Raw genomic sequence first — 7941 nt, forward strand, 5'->3', positions numbered from 1 at the left:
CTCAGTTGCAACTACTCAACTCTGTTATTATAGCATTAAAGCAACCATAGATATTGCATAAACAAATGGGCATGACTGTGTTCCAATAAATTTATTTACTAGCAGTGGTCTTTGGTAGGCAGCTAATAGTTTGCAAACCCCTCATTTAATTAAATCGTTTAAAAGTGAAATTCTGGGCCGGGCGCGGTGGCTCAAGCCTGTAATCCCAGCACTTTGGGAGGCCGAGACGGGCGGATCACGAGGTCAGGAGATCGAGACCATCCTGGCTAACACGGTGAAACCCCGTCTCTACTAAAAATACAAAAACTAGCCGGGCGAGGTAGCGGGCGCCTGTAGTCCCAGCTACTCGGGAGGCTGAGGCAGGAGAATGGTGTAAACCCAGGAGGCAGAGCTTGCAGTGAGCTGAGATCTGGCCACTGCACTCCAGTCCGGGTGACAGAGCGAGACTCCGCCTCAAAAAAAAAAAAAAGAAATTCTGCCTCTTGAAACCTGACTTTTAAAAAGTAGTTTCAGGGAAAAGATGAGTAAAGAGTAGGAGCCTGAAGGCCTGCAACAAAGACATCTAAGTTTTGCAAAAGTTTTCTTTCAAATGCATTAATGTGATTCTGGTGTATTTACTAAGTGACGCATGCATTTTGCTTTAACATTTCTTGAATCTTTACATGAGACCCCTTTATGTTTTAGAATAATGTAATTCCTTTTTCCATCTCTCCAGACCCCCACAATCTAGAGGGAAAAAAAAGTGAACTGAAAACTCTGTAAACTGCATCATATTAGACATTTTCTAAGAGTCTTCACACTAAAATCATACAACTTGGCAGAAATATGATTGAGGGCAGGAGGTGAAATCCCAAGAGCACATATTAAGTCAGCTCTGTTTACTAAGATAGTCATTAGAAATATTGTGAACAGAGGAGAACTTGGCATCAACATTGCAAGAATTACAAACTCTGCTTTTTACATTTATTCCTTTTACATTCATAATGGATGTTCAGGGCTACATTGTCAAGGTCTCTATTTCAGGTCACTGAAAGGATTCTGCAACTCTGAGACACGTTTTCCAAGACACAGAAATAGTTTAGGACCAGATTTTGTGTGTTTGTGTGTATGTGTGTGTGATTAACCTTTGTAGAGCATGTTCTCTTTTATGAACCTAAGAAAGGATGTGTAAAATTATGTTATGGATTCATTAACTGTTTTTTTCAGTTCTTTAAGAGACATTTATTAAGCAGGATTTAATAAAAGGGTGGTTTTATGTAAGTAGAATGTATAACAGAGTTTCTACTTCTGAAGAACAGGCATTGGAGAAGGGAAATAAAATAGTATGTACCTCTGGTCCTCATTTTCCTACCTTGGGTGGAATCTTCAGACTCATTCTTTATTTTTCTCGTAGTGCTTAGTCTTAATATTGAGGACAGTCAGAAAAGTTGAGGAATGTAAAATCAAATTTATAAACCTAAGAGTGGTCTGACCTGAGAATTCAATAAATGCTAGCTATAACAATGTTATTAATATTATAATGAATAAGTATTATTACCAATGATGTAGATACACAAATGACATATTGAGAAGCAACTGTCTCTTTCAAAACAAAAGGGAAACTATATTAATGAATAATGTGATTTTAAAGTCAGTACCATTATAACTTTGATATTTTGAATCTTTCAGAAGCAGGTAGAAAAATTAATAAACAATAAAAAACATATAACTGGGAGTTTTAAACCATAAAACTACTAGAAGAGAAAAACTATTGTCCTACACATTCACTAAAAAACTTTTATAAAATGTGTGTTGGGCAGTAGCAAAAGAAAGGAGAATATAAGTGTGGAAGAAGTACACGTGGATTTATGTCCACACATGTATATACTCACGAAAATATTAGAGTCATGCAGTTTAAAAGAAGTCAAAAATTTTAATGGAAATTTGGAACTCAAAAATAAAGGCTAAAATATTGTATCTAGTGTCTGAATGGCTACTAAAATAGTAAAAATATTTAAAATGGAAAAAGTGAATAGTTGGAGTTAGAAAAGATGTAATGATTTGATGGTGTTCTACCTCTTTCCCTGCTGTTCCTGTTTCAAAATGACAAATGGGCAAACTTAGTAGGGTGTGGATTCATTCAAGGAAAGTATGGCTGTGTAAAGATAGAATCTGTCAATAGGCTTAAAGGCAGCAGGTAAATATTTTTGAAGTACAATATTTTCCATAGCCATGGGACAGCTGAACAAAAGTTTCCAGGTATAAAATAAAACAAGAAACTATAAAAATAATGTGTCTGCGAACATGTTTGTGCTTATGTTTCTAGGACCCAAGTAAAGGTAAAAGCAAAAACTATACATACTTGATCCACTGGATACAAACAGACATAGCACAGGTGCTTACCAAATTCTAGGTAATCAATTAAAATATAGAAACTCTACATTTTAAACTCCAGAAAGAAAACCTATCTAAATTCTAATACCGTAACATACTCAGAAGGCTTGTAATGAATGGTGATATACTTCCTCCTGGATAGTGTGCTAGTAATCATCCAATGAAAGAACCAGAAAGAAACTGATGTAGAATCCAAACCATTAATTATCAGACTTACAGATTGAAAGACTGTGATTTTAAGATTCTGTGTGTGACTAAAAACATCTTATTCTTTTTTTTTTTTTTTGAGATGGAGTCTTGCACTGTAGCCCAAGCTGGAGTGCAGTGGTGAAACCTTGGCTCACTGCAAGCTCCGCCTCCCGGGTTCACACCATTCTCCTGCCTCAGCCTCCTGAGTAGCTGGGACTACAGGACTCACCACCATGCCCGACAAATTTTTTGTACTTTTTTTTTTTAGTAGAGACGGGGTTTCACCATGTCAGCCAGGATGGTCTTGATCTCCTGACCTCGTGATCTGCCCGCCTCGACCTCCCAAAGTGCTGGGATTACAGGTGTGAGCCACCACACCCGGCCAAAACTTATTATTTTTTGCTTTTCCTCTGTCCCCCACCCAATTCTGACATTTATTATGTTGATCCAGGTGAGGTTATCTGCTCATGACTCTATTTTTATTTCATTGCTTAATGATTAGCATAGACATGTTTCTCTCTGACCTGCACTACAAGCAAAATAAACCCAGTCATCATGACCCAGAAGGTTCCAGCTCTTTCCATGTTTTCAAAATGTTACTTATTAATATATAAGTAAATTTACTATTGTGTAATAAATATATACTGCTATGTTTTGCAATGCCAGCATAAGCAGACAGCTTATGAATAATATTTTGTAAAAAAATTAGAAATCATGGTCAATTACTTACCAATTTTAATACTTTTTTTAAAACAAATACCAAAGCATTTTAAAAAGCTTTCCAAGCCTTGGATTAATAATACACATGATGTCACCTAACATTGGGTGACAGGCCCCTGAGATGGCAGAGGTGTGTATTACTTCACTTCTCGTGTGTGCCTTGGTGTTCACAGCAAAATGGTTACCTGTAATCTGGTCTCCAGAGGTTTTATTTATTCATACTGCAGCATCCACTACTTTCCTTGAATTTCTCTTCAGTGGTCTAATCACAAGTATAAAAGCCTACATTCCTTCTATTCATATTTCTTATCTGACTGCATTGGAAAACTGCAACTGTAATTTTTCTCTGAGCTATTACAACATCAATTAATAAGTTATTTAGTAGATGATAACCTAACTTCATTCTCATAGTGGACTTTGTAGTATTTTGAATTTCCTGTTTCATTGTTCTTCCATTAAAAACAATTCGTACTATATATTAAGGAATGAAAGAACCTCCTAAAATGGATTAGTTAGCTATTTAGGAAACTTATCAAAGGCATTTGTTTTCTATTTTTTCAAGCCACAGTAAGCCAGTCTGAATGTAGATATCATGAGTTTGTGATTCTTCAGGAAATTCTCTTTACTGCATAGTAACTGTGGGCTGCTTGTGTGATATAGGTCAGAAAATACAAAGTTCCTTATATATATATATGCATATATATATATATTTACTTAAGGCATCTTATTTCTTCAATCCCAGCTAGAGATTTATAACTTCACTGATTCCTCATTGAATTCCTATAAATTAATCATTTTGATATAAATTTTGGTTCATGTCTATTTTTCTTCTCCATGACCTTATTACCTATAGAATAAAGTCTAAATTCCTTACACTGCAACTTCACTTGTCCTGTATCTTCTTCTAATTAACATCAATTACCACTAATTTCTCTAGTTCCACTACTTTAAAAGAACTTCCCTTTGCAGTATCATCTACCCTGCAATTTTACCTTAGAGCAGTTAACGCAGCTGCAATTAATTATCTGTGTCACCTGTTTTCTGTTTCTGGCCTAGGATTCATATTTACAGAGATAACCTCAGGGCCTAGCATAGGGCCTTACCTACAGTGAAAACAACAAATATTTCTTTAGTGGCTGTTTAATTAATGTTTTTATCTTCCTCTTCACATCTATGAAATGTTATTTCTCACAGTTCTTTCTTTTCCCAGCTGTATTGCATAGTAGGTGATTTCACCCACTCTGTTTTCACTACAAATTTTGTGTTGATGACTGTGAGATTCATATTAGCAGCCCAGAAAAGCTTCCTACTGGACAACTCTACCAGAATTTCCCATAGGTATCAAAACTCCATATAATTAAAATTTGGCTTTACCTTCTGAGACAGCCCATGGGAGAGGGTCCGTGGAGTAACTCCAACCAGCCTGCCCGCTGAGGTGGAGCCTAGGGAAGGTCAGGACGTTTGCAGCAGGGTGAGCCTGAGCCTGGCCCCTCCTCTTCCTGTGTGGAACCTGGGATTCTAACCCTCTGGCCGGAAGTGCTTTAGCGGAGGTACTCTGGCCTTGAGAGAGTACCTGTTTCCCTCTTTTTTTCTTTTTTCCTCCAGTAAAATCTGTCTTTACTCATCCTTTAAACTGGTCTGCGAGTCTAAATTTTCATGGCCATCAGATGGACGAGAACCCCATCTTTAGATGAACTAAGGAAAAGTCGTGCAACATTTTTCTGTAACGTGGAGGCTCTAGAAGCCCTGAGAGAAAGGGAGACTCAAAGCTTCTCACTGTTGCTTCTCAGCCTTTTAATCTTCAGACTTCTGAGTGTGGGGGAAGCCATGCCTCCACCCCGGGTAGCTCCCGGGCCTTTTCCTTCCTGTTTTGGGACCCACCGGTAACCAGCAGCTCCCTTCGCTTCCCGCTCCCTGCTGGCTGGGACTCATGGCCTAAGGGTCCTGCACAGCCGGCTGGCTCGTTCCCAGCCCCTGTAGGCTGTCCCAGCCTTCCCCTTCCCTGTCCAAGGGGTTTAACTCTCAGACAGTAATTAAGCTAAACTTGTCTCCCTGGTGGAGGAAGCACTTGCATAAGAATAAGAGGTTGCACTTTGAAACTGTTTCTCTGTTTCTTCTCTGTCGCCTTCTCCACCCTGTCAGCAAGCTAACTTTTCAAGTTTTTTTTTATTGTTGTTGTTGTCGTAGAAGATGTTTTACTAGGCCAACTATAACCCTATTCTCTGCAAAGTTTTTGTTGTGAAATCAAGCTTCCATCTTGTTTTACATCCTGAGGGCATGGCTGGTAACTGCTTGGCAAGGCTTAGTTTAGCAATACTGCCTGAGGGGATGAGCCCCCCCAGCTTAGATGTCTGCAAGTTTGTTTTCTTAGCCCTGTTTCTTTTTTCTTTTTTCTTTTTTTTTCTTTCCTTTTCTTGAGATGGAGTTTCACTCTGTCGCTCCGGCTGGAGTGCAGTGGCATGATCTCGGCTCACTGCAACCTCCGCCTCCCAGGTTCAAGTGATTCTCCTGCCTTAGCCTCCCAAGTAGCTGCAATTACAGACGCCTGCCACCATGCCCAGCTAATTTTTATATTTTTAATAGAGACGGGGGTTTCACCATATTGGCCAGGCTGGTCTCGAACTCCTGATCTTAGGTGATCTGCCCACCTTGGCCTCCCAAAGAGCTGGGATTAACAGGCATGAGCTACTGCACCTGGCTGCCTAGCCCTGTCTCTTAAAGCGCCCCACCCAGCGACTGGGATTTTTTTTTTTTTCTGCCTGTCTGTGTGTGTACTGTGTGTAATGTCTGTCAAAAGAGCTCTAATTAATTTGACCTGAAGAAAGATAAGCACTTGGATCTAATATTTTTTAAAGGGAAGATAAAATCTGTGGTAACTTTCAGTTCCCTGACTTTAATCTTTCAGAAATAAAAACAGCCCTAAAAACTGTTAGTAAAATGGAGATCACATGCAAAGTTTGCTAAGTGTTTTAAGGTTACAAACTGCTTTTTGAATTTTGAGAACTATTTGACTTGGCGGCTTCACAATTGCTCAGACCTGGGGACAGATGGAACTAATCACTCTTAACTAAGAAGGCAAACCTTGGCTGCAGTTAGCACACAATTAAAGCAACTTACCAAATTTTACCTTAAAGTTAAAAATTGCTAAGAGTTACTGAAACTCCTAGAGCTAGATTTACATGCAAGATGTGTAACAACAATAAAATGTGTTTTTAAGCAAAAAGTTAAGGAGACATGGAAATGTAAACTAAAAGGATGGTTTTAAGTTAAAATTGGAAAAAGCTGAAGGTTCAAAGAAGTGGTGGAAGAATGGTGGAAGTGTATCTTCCAGAAGAGGCTATCTGTGTAAAAATATTGACTAAATTCAATAAAAGGTTTTTATAGTTTTTCTGTAAATTGAACATTGAAATAAAAGCATAACAAGGTTTTCCTAAGGTGCTAATCTGCTTTTTAGCAAAATTTGTAAAGGATTATAAAAGGTTTTGCCTCTTTTAAATTTCTGAATCATCATTTTGGCAAAATAAATAACTTATGGTAATCCGGAATTCTATTTCATAATATCAAGTATTTTAAACCTATAACATTTAACAGCCTTTTCAGAATCAAACTTCAGCTTCAAAATTGTCTTTCCTGGCCCAGCGCGGTGGTTCACGCCTGTAATCCCAGCACTTTGGAAGACAGAGGCGGACGGATCTCGAGGTCAGGAAATCAAAACCATCCTGGCTAACACGGTGAAACGATGTCTCTACTAAAAATACAAAAAATTATCTGGGCGTGGTGGTGGGCACCTGTAGTCCCAGCAACTCGGGAGGTTGAGGCAGGAGAATGGCATGAACCCAGGAGGCGAAGCTTGCAGAGAGCCGAGATCATGCCACTGCACTCCAGCCTGGGGGACAGAGTGAGACTCCATCTCAAAAAAAAAAAAAAAAAAATTGTCTTTCCTGACACGTGGCTTTTTGAATACTTCAGGGTACCCCTGAACTGTCCAGAGAAGAGAGGCAAATTTGACATGTTTCGGTACGTGGTATTGCTAAAATAATGCTCAATCTTCTTTAGTTTTATATCTTGGTGAATAATGATAATATATGTTCCTAAACTGTAGTATTTCTAAAATTCTAATGTCTAAGTATATGCCATCAATCATAATTAAGGTTGTTATGTTAAATTATTGTAACACGGAGATAACCAAACTTATTTGTCAATTGTGTTTCTAACTGTAACTACCCTGGACATTTTGCTATTCATAGACAATTGTTTGGTTTTAATCCATTTCAAAAAATGGTTTATAATAGGCTATTAGACTCTGACCACAGACTGTGTGGCTTAAACAACAAATTATTTGCTCATAGTGCTGGAGGCTAAAAGATCAAGGCCAAGATGCTGGCAGCATGGATATCTTAGGCTAGGCGCAGTAGCTCACACCTGTAATCCTAGTACTTTGGGAGGCCAAGGTGGCTGGATCACGAGGTCAGGAGTTCAAGACCAGCCTGACCAATGTGGTAAAATCTCATCTCTGCTAAAAATACAAAAATTAGCCTGGTGTGGTGGCATGCACCTGTAATCCCAGCTACTCAGGAGGATGAGGCAGGAAAACCACTTGAACCCAGGAGGCAGAGGTTGCAGTGAGCCAAGATCACTACACTGTACACTCCAGCCTAG

This window comes from Colobus angolensis, unplaced genomic scaffold (assembly GCF_000951035.1).
Source record: "Colobus angolensis palliatus isolate OR3802 unplaced genomic scaffold, Cang.pa_1.0 Scaffold192, whole genome shotgun sequence".
Taxonomy (NCBI): domain Eukaryota; kingdom Metazoa; phylum Chordata; class Mammalia; order Primates; family Cercopithecidae; genus Colobus; species Colobus angolensis.